Genomic DNA, 13,296 nt, shown 5'->3' with positions numbered 1-13,296 from the left:
TAATGTTACGAAGATTAGAGAGCCTACGTGTGAACCAGACTGGCGAGCTGGAGACGGTAGAGACATTCACATAAGGAACGCATTTATCAATTAGAGAATTAAGAGCAGAATAGAAAAACTTCACTGCACAATCTATATCGCAGCACTCAAATAGAAACGACCAATCAAAAGAGAAAATAAGGCTGTTAAGAAGATTGAAATTTGTTTTACGAAAACATCTACGACGAGAATTTGAGATGTTTTTAAATAAATTAGTAACGGAATTGTAAGAAATAGTAACTTCAATGGTAGGATGATAAGGATCTTCAGGTTTCACTAGTGGCTGTGTTTGCGATACAGCACTAACAGTGGGATCAGAGACAAAAACAAGATCAAGGATTCTTTTAGAACAGTTAAGGAAAGAATTCAACTGATATAGTGGACATTCAAGTAGGCTATCAAGAAAAACATGTTGAGATGAAGGAATTAAGAAAGATAGATTATCATCAAGAAGCCAAGAAATATTAGGCAAGTTAAAATCACCTAAAACTATAAGAACATCCCGATCTTTAAGACGACCAAAAATAGTTCGTAAAGCATCAGCATGGTGCACGTAGAACATGATATCAGAAGCTGGAGGAATATAAGAACAAGAGATATATAGGCTAAAGTTAGAACATGTAACTTCGACGCAAATAAACTCAACACCTAAGGGGAGATCAATCGGCACCACACTTGAAGACAGATTCGAGTTTACATCAATGAGTACTCCACCGCCACGACGACCAAAAACTTTAGTACGCAGTTTTGGATTTGACAATTTGGGACAAATTTACAACGTTGGACTGTAAGCTTTTTGACTTTTCACTCATTCATGCAGCTCTCTAAAGTATACTCATGTCATGACAAATATTGTATGAAGCCAACATTTTCAGTTTTTATCATCTTTAACGGTTTCATCTAAGCAATATATAAACTTTTAATTTAACTTAAATTTGATATTTCGATTAAAGTCCGATATTTGAATAATTTTTATACCATACACCCATAGGTTGAAATGGTATATTAAAGTACCCAAAATGTATGTAACAGGCAGAAGGGACTTTTTGAGACCCTATAAAGTATATATATTCTTGATCAGGATCAACAACCGAGTCGATCTAGCCATGTCCGTCTGTCCGTCCGTCCGTCTGTCCGTCTGTCCGTATGAACACCTAGAGCTCGGAGACTATAAAAGCTAACGTTACCAAAAGTTGTAAAGCGATCGAGTTTTTTCAAATTTTTGCCACGTCTCTTTAAGATTTCGCAATTTAAAAAAAGCGTTTATTTCAAAAACTATTCTAGCTAGAGACATCATATTTGGTATGTATATTTGCTTAGTAAATGCGCACATTTTGTATGTGTAAAGAATTTGCCACCCCCCTTTCCGTACCTAATTTGAAAAACTTCAATATCTCCCGTAGTTTCCTTGTGCAATCAAATTAAGGACACTCAAATTTGATATTAATGTCCAGCAAAAAACCAATAATCTGACTACAAATAGCCAAGTTATGCATATAAACGTTTTTCCATAGGGCCGGACTTAGCCGTTGGCTGGTGGCGGGGCTAGTGAGTCCATTAATCCGAGCTGCAAAATACCTGTAGGTATTTTTTTTTAATTTAACCAATGATTCTTAAATAATGAGTTGGCAACTAGATTCCAATTTTGGAAATCCTTGTACGTTAATTCAACGCAGTCGCATCCGGATGGATTTGTTTTATAATTTCTTTTAAGTATCGGCCATTCACTGGCGCCCAAACATTACAGTTTCTAATTAAAGATTCAATATATATTGAATATACAGGCATCATTGTATGACCAGGACGCAAATAGGTAATTTAAATTGTTTTCAAAAAAGTTGCAGTCTCTAAAAAATGTGCTAAACTACCAAGCACTGCCTTGTTTTTATTTTGGCCAGCGCAACTATCGCAATAAAGGCCAGACTTGATGTTGTTTTTTTACTATCTAGAAAAAGCAAATACTTTACAAGATCTGAGCATATTTATTTACTGCCATTTTAGCCATTAACTTCGACCTCAACAAAACACATTTCGTGTACCATTTCCCAAATTGAACTGTAGTACGAGTATTTACGTGAGTAAAAAATGGTTAAATTTTTTGAAAATGGAGTAGGCCAAACTTTTAAAATCAAAAAAATCATTTCTTAACTTACTTTAACTTTGGTCTTTGATGCGCTAAAACTCAACGTAACACCATTGAACAACTTTTTACGATCAGTGAGTCTTTCATCTTCATCTTCGCAGAGCTCATCAAAATGTCTTTTTAACTTTCTTCTTTTTTCTCAAATTTGTTACTGATATCTAATATCGCACACAGTTCTGAATCCATTTCATTAAAGGCATGACGAATGTTTGTGGCCTTTGAGAAAGCATTTGCCAGGTAGTCCTTAGCTGTGAAAAGTTCAAGTTCTTTTGACTGAAGAGCTTTGGATGCCACATTTACTTTTTCTAAAATTTTGCACTGGATTGTCAACAGCAATACGAAATCAAACTTTTCCAATTTCTTTTGGAGTCCTGCAGCTTCATTTGATTCATCGGACTTTTTGCTTGTAAGAAGGATACTTGACAAAAATTACAGAATTAAGAGCAGAGTAGAAAAAATTCACTGCACAATATATCACAGCACTCAAATAAAAATGACCAATCAAAAGAGGAAATAAGGTTGTTAAGAAGATTGAAATTTGTTTTACGAAAACATCTACGACGAGAAACTGAGATGTTATTAAATGAATTAGTAACGGAATTGTAAGAAATAATAACTTCTATGGTAGGGTGATAAGGATCTTCAGGCTAACAGTGGGATCCGAGACAAAAATAAGATCGAGGATTCTTTTAGAAGAGTTAAGTAAAGTATTCAACTCATATAGCGGACATTTCAGTAGGCTATCAAGAAAAACATGTTGAGATGAAGGAATTAACAAAGATAGATTGTCATCAACCAGCCAAGAAATATTAGGCAAGTTAAAACCACCTAAAACTATAAGGAAATCACGATCTTTAAGACGACAAAAAATAGTTTGCTAAATATCAGGATGGTGCTTGTAGGTCATGATATCAGAAGCTGGAGGAATATATGAGCAAGAAATTATAAGCTAAAGTTGGAACATGTAACTTCAACGCAAATAAACTCAACACCTAAGGGCAGATCAATCTGCCGATTGAGTGTGTTATGCCTAACACTTGAACACAGATTCGAGTTGACAACAATGAGCACTCCACCGCCACGACGACCAACACGATCAAGCCTATAAGAAATAAAGTTATTAGAAAGAATTTCGTTATCCGAAACAGAGGAGTTGAGCCAAGTTTCAGAAAAAGCGAATATGTCAGCCGAAAAGGTTTGGCTATCACAGAACAGTTCCGAGAGCTTGAATTAATTTCCTGCCACAGACGACTCAGAAGTATCTGGAGCAAGCCTGGAGATAAATAATTGTTTGCGATGAGGTACAGTTAGTGAAGGCGGAGGAGCATTGGAATCCACAAGTGATTGAGAGCCAGCATGATCCTGTAATTGATCAGAGTTCCCGTGAGGGATAGATTGAGGTACACCAGAGCTTGTACTTCAATCTGAAAAGGAGAGTATAAAGAGGGACAAGAAGATGGTGTAGGCGAAAGTAAGATGGGAGAAGATGCAATAGAGAGTGCTGGCTATGGGGCAACTCAGGGGTTCATTTTTGGGCAACTTCTCAGAAGGTGGAACGAACTTGAATTGCGACAATAAATGTACGCTAGAGTCACACTCATTAGACAGCTGTTTGGCCAGTTTGTTTAAAAAAAGAAACTTTAAACGAAGATCCCTGTACATACGGCTAAAATCGGCCAGCACATTTTAAGTGAATAAGATTATCGCAGAGCCAACAAGATATTGCTCTATACTGATCATCAAAACGGTCAGAATGCTTGCAAGTAGGTAGACAACAAGCCATTGAAAAGCCAAAAGAAACACAAGGCAAAAATATATAAAAAAAAAATAAAAAATAATAAAAAAAAAACAGAAACAGAGAAAATAAAAAAAATATATATAAAATGCACCAAACACTAATCACGAAAAAAACTAATTAATTTGGCAATTAATTATTTGGCATTAAAACACCAGCGAAGGAGTAAACAAACTAAGCACACATAAAAATTGAGAGAAATAATAAATATTGAGAAAAACTCAGGAACTATGAAAAAGTACGATCGTCACGTCAGAGAGCAGAAAAGATTTTTTGGGTTTATTTTAATTTTTTTTTTTTTTTGCTAATGGAAGCATATTTTTATATTTTTTTTTACTTATTAATAAGTTTATTCGAACAAATTGTGGATAATCATATTCTTACTGTTTTTAGCGGACGTTGACGATACTATGCGCAGTACGTTCAAGTGGCCCCTACGACACCAGGACAAAGCCTGTTACGCGCGATCCCAAGCAGATAACTGCCCACCTCCCACCCGACCGACCGAGGGGTGCAGCCGTATAACGCACGGCACGAATCGCGTGGACAAATACACAATAGAAAAAACAGACAAACAAATAATACTATAGCTATCTATTAACTAAATGGGATAGGATAAATGTTTTAAGCATATTAATAGAAAACTCTGAGCCGATTACCGGGAATAGAAGGTTGTAATCAGAGCAGAGGACCCTAAAAGGTTCATGCATGGCATAGTTAGAAGAACAACGACTAAGGGATAAAGGTATCAAAGGTAGACATCCTTTACATGCGTCTACATGGTACCGACAGATTTACCTGAGCTAATAACTCAGGCGAGTCGATATCACCAATTAGGAGCTTGTGCATACAAATAACACCAAGCATAATTCTACGGTTAGTTGGGGAAGGAAGGTTACTCAAGAGAAATTTACTACAATACGAAGGCAAATTGACATTGCGATCCCAGCTTAAGCCACGAAGAGCAAATAGCAAGAAGTGCTTTTGAACGGATTCAAGTCTAGTCTGGAGCGACTCATATTGAGGTGACCAAATGCAAGATCCATACTCTAAAATAGGACGGACAAGCGAAGTAAAAAGAACTTTAGTTGTATAGGGGTCATCAAATTCTTTTGACCATCTTTTAATGAAACCCAGGACACTCATGGCCTTTGCGACCGTGGTGGAAATATGGGTGTTAAAATTTAACTTATGATCCATAAGTACGCCCAAATCATTCAGTTGAGGAGAGTTACGAAAAAAAGTCATTACCTTACATTTGGTAGTGTTAAGACTTAGTATGTTAAACTGGCACCTGGATTGAAAGTTTTTTAGATCAGCTTGTAGTCGACTAAATGAATCTGTATCTTTATAAGTGAGACAAATCTTGACATCGTCAGCATACATAAGCACACGCGAATGAACAATGACTGATGCAAGATCGTTAATAGTGCGAAAAGCAGAGGGCTAAGATGACTACCTTGAGGTACACCAGAAGTCACAGGAATGGAATCGGAAAAAGAAGACTTAAAAAGTACCTTCTGTTTTCTATTTGTTAAATATTCGCGAACCCAAGAAAGGAAAATATGCGGAAACCCAATGTCGCTCTGCTTAGAAAGTAATAGGGTATGATTAACGGAATCAAAGGCTTTGCTGAAGTCAGTGTATATGACATCAGTTTGTTTACCAATTTTTGAATTATTGATGTAAATTCTTAAAGGTTAGTGGTTGTAGATCTACATTTCACAAACCCATGTCGGGATGGCGAAATAATAGAGCTGCAAAAATGTTGCAATTGAGAAGTTATAATTTTCTCAAAAGCTTTCAGAATAGCGGACAATTTTGAGATACCCCTATAGTTAGAGGCTTCGGACTTTTTGCCATTTTTATGCAGAGAAGTTCGCTAAGAATAGAACTTTCATCAATCACTGGATTGAAAATGCAATTAGCCTTTTTTAAATGATACGGATACGGACTTGCTCGATATTCCGTTGAGGAATTTGTTATTTTGAAAAAACTCGCAAACATATCGGCAATTGCCTGATCAGTGCTCGCTATTTTGAAAAGACAAAAAAGATGGGTGCACAGAGGTCTTAAGTTTATAAATAAACAAAATTATAACATTTTTTAGGGTCAGAAGAAAACTGAAGCTTACACCGCTGAAGATAATTCGTATAGCATTGTGTATTAAGCATCATGAATTTTGAACGAGCGAGTGTATACAGACAATAATCTGATGAACGACGTGTTTTTTGAAACTTCTTATAATATCGTGTCTTCACATTTTGCAAATTGGATAACTCACGAGAAAACCAGGGAGGTTTGTTAAGCCGCTCCAGCCTACCAAGAGGAACACAAATATCAAAGAGTGAATTCAGAGTATCATAGAAAAAACGAACAGCTAACTTCATATCTCTACAATTGTACAAATAAGACCAATCGGTAGTAGTAATGTTTTCATTAAGGCTGTCAAAGTCAGTCTTAAGAAAGCACCTAGTTAGAGGTAACTCATTTGACCCAAGTAATGGTGAAAGCAAGGGCAGATCAATTTTTAAATTTAATGTAGGATGAAATTTGTCTTCTGGAAGAACAAATGGTTCGATCCTAGAAACCTCACAATAAGAAGAATACAATACAAAAATAACATCTAACGATTTTCCATTAGAATTTAGGACAGGATTGACTTGGGATAAAGATAAGCCTAGAAGGCCATCAATAAAGTCATGTGACAAAGAGGGCAGCAACATGGTATATTTATCTGTTGGTGACCATGCTAAAGCGGGTAAATTAAAATCACCTACAACTATGAGCATGTTTTGACTGGAAACTAAAGAGGGGACAAACTGAATTGCCTCTAAATGATTTAAATATACCACCATGTCTGACAATGGTGGAATATAGCAACAAGTAATAAAAGCAATAAAATATTTAAAATTTACTTTAACACCAACAAACTCAATCTCCTGGGTACTAAAAAATTTAATCATTTCAGATGATAAAGCAGCATCAACAGCTATCAGAACGCCACCACCTATGCTAGAAGTCCGGTCACGTCTGAATATAGAAAAGTTTGTGGAAAAAACCGATGCATCAGCAATATCAGGTTTCGGCAAAAAATCTTCTCGACATATAGTGTCGAAGATATTGTTTTTTTCGCTTTAAACCAAAAAATCAAGATGTTATCCCTGTTTGTAAACGCTTTCTTCGGGAAAAAGGATATATGTAGCTTTGCCCCACCAGTTGTAAGAGACTCAGAGATTGAATCAGAATCCTTAAAGAGTGAATTCTTATGCAAGTGTAAATTCTACTTTTTCCTTACTTAAGTGGAAAAAGGTTTTAACGTTTTTCTAAAAAGTCTAATGTTTGCTTAAGAACGGTTTACAATTTTAGTATAGGAAATAACGAAGTTATTGATCAAAGTCACTATTTTCCACCGATCGTTCTTATGGGTGCTATATGATATAGTCATCCGATCTTGATCAAATTTTGCAGTCATTAATAGCTATGTTCAAATGAGCAATATAAATTTTTATGACCTTCGTGAAAAGTAACAAAGTTATTGACAAGTCTCTGTTTTCGACCGATCGTTCCTATGGGAGATATATGATATAGTCACCCGATCTTGATCAAATTTGAAACAGTCGTTTATAGATGTGATAAAGTCACCAATATTAAATTTCATGACAATAGCTCAGCAAATAGCGAAGTTATTCGTGACTTTGTCGTTTGTATGGAGCTATATGATATAGTTGTCCCATCCGGCTGAATCCCTGATATACAACCTGTGCAGTATATACAAGCCTACATGCAAATTTTTCAGGTCTTTAGCTTTTACAGTCTAGGAGAAGATTGCGCTGATCCAGACGGACGGACGGTCGTGGCCATTCAAACTCGTCTCGTCGTTCTGATCAAGAATATATATACTTTACTAGCAAACACGGCTAACTTCGTTTCGCCACCTGACGGCTTCGTTCTTAACATTTTGTTTGGGGATTAAAAGATGAAAAAACAAATTTTTTTTTATTTATATTTGAAAAGTTAAACGAAATTTTCGAAATTGTGGTAAACAACATTCTTTGTTTTTTGGTGAAAACATGAATTTTTTAGATTAAGGCCACAAATAGTCAAGGATTGGTCCTGTGATTTGTTGATCGTCATGGCGAAGGCAAGACGAATAGGAAATTAAATTTGTTTAAAGTCAGAGGGCATATCCGTTGGGATCCTTGGAATAAGATTTTAAATTTTTATCTCTTCATCTTTCATCTCTATCATCTTTAAATTTTTCTTTAGTTTAAACTATAACGAACACCGAAAGATATGCTAAAATTGCCAACACTGTTGTGGCAAAGCAGTATGCACGTTGATTAACACCGAACAATGAGAAGAAAGACAGACAGACGAACGGAGAGAGATTCATTCGATAGGCTACGATCAAGGACGACAGACTTTAAAGTAAAACCTGTAAAACAAATAAAATAAATAATAAGCCTGTGATATAAAATATAATAAATAAAGATAAACCTTGCTACTACAAACTCAGAAGTGGTTCGATTCAAAAGTTTTCGCATGATGCAATTAGCCGTCTTGGGACTGCCGACAATTGGCAGCAAAGCTGAATTAGTGGCGCGACTTAACCAGGTCCCATTAATGGGCCGAGGCTGTGCACCGGCGGTAACTGATGATAGTGGCCCAGAATCTAAAGGGCAAATCAATCCAATCAAAACGCAGATCTAGCTGACAACAACAGTAACAGCGAAGACCCAGCTTTGCAGCAACAAATTTTGCCAGACGAGCGAGGTGACGCCGCAGCGACAAATTCCGAAAATTTTAAGGGAATGCTCAACATAATAAGAAAGTTGGAAGCAGAAGTCAAGGCCAACCGCGAGCGTCTTCAGGCACAAGCGCGACACGACGGCCCTGCCGCATTAGGCGCCAGAAGCCCAGACATTGCCGACAGCGAAAACAGATGCGTGCAGACATATGATGAGCAACAAAAGGGGTCGTTTGCGCTAGCGAAAGAAATTGCTGTTGACTTTGATGGACAAGACTGTGCATGCAAGTGGATCAGACAGTTAAAGAGCATTGCGCAAGTTTTCGAGTTGAACGAGAGTGTGTGCGCATGTTGTTTGTGGCAAAACTAAAGGGTGCCGCAAAACGTTGGATTGAAGCGAACCCAACACGTTTGATCGAACTGTTCGAGCAGCTGTGCGAACATTTAATTTTGGCGTTTGGTCAAACAAGTTCGAAGGCAACCTTGCGACGAAATTTTGAACAGCGGAAGTGGCAACGCCTGGAAAAGTTTGCCACTTATTTCGAAGCGAAGATAACTTCGGCACAAAATATAAATTTGGATACAGAGGAGCTGTTGGGGCATCTGATTGAAGGCATCCCGTCGGATATTTTGCGCGATCAGGCCCGCATACGATATTTAACAGATCCGATGGAGTTGCTTAAGGCGTTTTCCAATATCCAGTTGCCGAATGTGAAATCAGCAGCTGATTGGGTGAAACCACCAATCATTAAGAAGAGCGCTGATGGAAAGGACTGGCGCTGTTACAATGCACGAGGACATATTGCCAAGGATTGCGGTAAACCGAAGAGACCACCCGGTTCGTGCTATGGATGTAGCGTTGATGGTCACTTTATTGCCCAATGTCCAAAGAGAAAAGTTCGCCGAGGAGAGGATGATGACTATGTAAGATATGTTAAGATTTATTTAAAGGGTTATACTAATTTAAATATACTCGCAGAATGTCTCATAGACTCAGGAAGCAGTAAAACAATAATTAAAAAATCAAGGGTGCCGGCTGGAATTTGCCTACATCATGTTTTGAAGTCATATTTTGGAGTAAATAAAAGTTCATTGAATATACATGGCAAGATTTTCTGTTTCATAATTAATAAAGAAAAAATTAATTTTTAGTTAATTGTGGTTGCTGAAGAGTCTATGAGTCACGATGCAACATTGGGGCGAAATTTTTTGAAAGTCTGTGGCTTGCGTATAGATTTAAGTGCCTAGGACGGGATTGTGAAATTGAGTCTGGTAAACGAAGAAATGTCAAACGATACTTGTAAAGTAGATAGAAGTCGATCGTTATGTCCTGTTGAAGATAGTGCTAAAGAGCGAAAGTAATGTAAAGAAATTGCTATGAATCGATAGTTAAGTACTGATGAAGAGATTGTTACATGACATGACATGATGAATATAGACGTAGAAGGCGAAGAAGAAATAGAATGTACGTGTGGAGACGAAATAGATTTTAGTACGAAAAGTCGGCTTTTGAAAATATTTAGAGAGAATTATGTTGATGCTAAGATTCCACAAGTCCCAATGGAGCGTATTAAAGATTTGTCTAGAGAAGTCCAAACCGTTCAGTTGTTCACCTCGGAGACTGTCATAGGAGGAGAAAGAATATCTTCTGAATAAAATTAAATTACATTGAAAGATAATTACATAAAACAGTTTTTACGAAAATAGATTTGAAATATCAAAGAAGCTAACATCGGCTATTCCGAAGTTTATATACCCTTGCAGTCCTTGGTAATAATAATTTTACATGTTTGTTTTCTGCAACTCAATTCATCAATATACAAACAAAACAATTTTACTCTCTATTTTACAATTTGTTCTTTTTCACTCATTCCCAAAGCAAAGCAACGCACGCATACACATACAGTTTTTGTAGCGGCTCGTCTGTGTGTGTATGCATGTACTCTGTTGATGACGAAAGACGTAGAATATATATAATATATATATATTTTATGGGGTCGGAACCGTCTCCTTCTGTGAGTTACAAACATCTGACCAATTTTATAATACCCTCTGCAAGGGTATAAAAATGGGAACTTTCATGTCTTTATGAACGAGGATTAGGTGAAATGTACGTCATTTAAAAAAAAAATGATGAAAAAATTAAAAACTGCACCAGCTGTTTTCCAACGATTTGCAAATAAAATTTTTTCTGATTTGTTAAAATAAAATAAGGTTATTGTCTATATGGATGATATTATGAAAGCAATTCTAGATATGGAGGAGCATCTAAAAGTTTAAAAAGAAGTTTTTGCAAGATTGGTACAAAATAACTTACAGTTAAGGTAAATATTTAGGATTCAATATTTCAAGTGAAGGTTTTAAAGCTGACGATAGTGGAATAGAAGCAGTTAAGAATTTCCCAACGCCAGAAAAGGTGCAGACAGTGCAAAGTTTATTAAAGGCAGAGCTAGTGTTTTTTAACTCTTAAAGAGAAGTTAGTGCAAGCGCCAGTATTAGCAATTTTTAATTATAAGCATGAGACAGAGTTGCATTTTGATGCAAGTGCACTTGGTTTCGAGGCTGTTCTAATGCAAAAGAAAGTCGACAGTAAATTGCACCCGGTATTTTTTTTGTCTCGTCGATCGAATTAGAAACTTTAGCAATTATTTATGCGCTTCGCAGATTTAGAATTTATTTGCAAGGCACAAGGTTTAAAAAAATAACAGACTGTAATTCGCTGACTCTCACATTAAATAGAGTTGAGCTAAATCCTATAATTGCTAGATGGGCGTTAGAGTTGCAGAATTACGACTATGAATTAAGTCATAGAGCAGGAAAGAAAATGCAGCATGTGGATGCATTAAGTAGATGTATTGGAGTTATGGTTGTGGAATCTAATAGTTTCAAGGAAAACCTAATTATATGTCAAGCTAAAGATTCGGAAATTAAGAAAATTAGAAATCATTTAGAGAAAACAGAAGATAAAATGTTCCAAATGCGAAACGGTGTGGTGTTTAGAAAATCAAGAGATGGCAGGTTATTGTTTTATGTTCCTGAAGATATGATGAATCAGGTTTTGAACAAATATTATAATGAACTTGGGCATATCGGCAGGGATAGATAGATACGATTTCAAAAAGTTATCGGTTCAAAAACATTAAGGATAAATGCATTAGTCACATCGAAAATTGTTTAAAATATGTAGCTTTTTCTCCCAAATCAGGAAAAATAGAAGGACTATTGCATAGCATTCCAAAAGGAGATAAGCCATTTGAGCCAATACATATAGATCATTACGGACTAGTAGCAGCAAGGAGAGCAAACAAACACATATTCGTTGTAGTGGACGGATTCACTAAGTTCGTTAGATTGTATACAACAAAGTCCACAAGCACGAAAGAAGTAGTGAAAGCGTTAAGAGATTTTTTTAGGGCGTATAGCCGACCTAAGTGTATTGTGTCAGATAGGGGGAGCTGTTTTACGTCTAGTGAGTTTGAACAATTTATGACTGAATGCAACATAAAACACTTGAAGATAGCTACGGGCTCTCCTCAAGGAAACGGTCAAGTTGAACGATTGAATAGAAGCATAGGTCCAATGATTGCGAAACTTGTAGGACCAGAGAGAGGTTTGCATTGGGACTCTGTAATTGAAACAGTAGAATTTTCTTTTAATAATACATTGCATAGAAGTATTAAGCAACAGCCAAGTAAGATGCTGTTTGGAGTAGAACAGAAGGGTGAAGTTATTGATCAGTTAAGAGAAAAATTAAAAGAAATCCAATGTCTTGAGAAACCGGAAAGTTTAAAAAAGATTCGTAAAGAAGTAATAGAAAACCAGAAAAAAGCGCAGGACCTTACGTAGTTGAAAAGGTATTAAAAAATTATAGATTTTTGCTTAAAGACGTCGAAGGATTCAAGGTTTCACGCAACCCCTATTGTGGAGACCCCCCTGAAAAGAATCAGAGGCTGAGCATGAAATAAAGTGTAAGCTAAAACAAATCAGCAGGATGGCTGAAATTAAAACATTTCTGTGCGCCAACATAGAAAAATCGTTGTGGCGCAACGAGTGGGAGAAATGGCTTCGGTCATTCAATATCTATGTGAACACAGAAGAAATTTCATCCGTAATTAAGAAGCGGAACAAATTACTGCATCTCGGCGGACCACAGCTACAAGAAGTGGTGGACAGTTTTCCAGGCGCGTTAGTGCCATACGATGCGACAAAGGAAAATAATGTATTTACTCCACTGGTGGATAAATTAAATAAATATTTTTCACCGCAACGTAACGCCGTATTCGAAAGGCACATGTTTCGCAGCATGGTGCCAAGGTGTGTGCTTCGCCGAGTTCTTGCTGCGTCTAAGACAACAAGCCAGTAAATGCTCTTTTGGAGCCACCAAGATCGAAATAGAAGAAATCTGCATCGCTGATAAAATCATTGATGCCTGGGCTAAGACTGCGTTAAAAAAGAAGCTATTAGAAGCGGAGCTCAAGCTGGAGGAGATAATAAATACGTGCACAGTTGAAGAGCAAGTGAATCAGCAGTCAGAGGCAATGGTGATTCCGTCGGATGCCGATATTGTGA

This window comes from Drosophila willistoni, unplaced genomic scaffold, assembly GCF_018902025.1.
Source record: "Drosophila willistoni isolate 14030-0811.24 unplaced genomic scaffold, UCI_dwil_1.1 Seg169, whole genome shotgun sequence".
In the NCBI taxonomy this organism is placed as follows: Eukaryota; Metazoa; Arthropoda; class Insecta; order Diptera; family Drosophilidae; genus Drosophila; species Drosophila willistoni.
Note: the sequence above shows the minus strand (reverse complement) of the source record.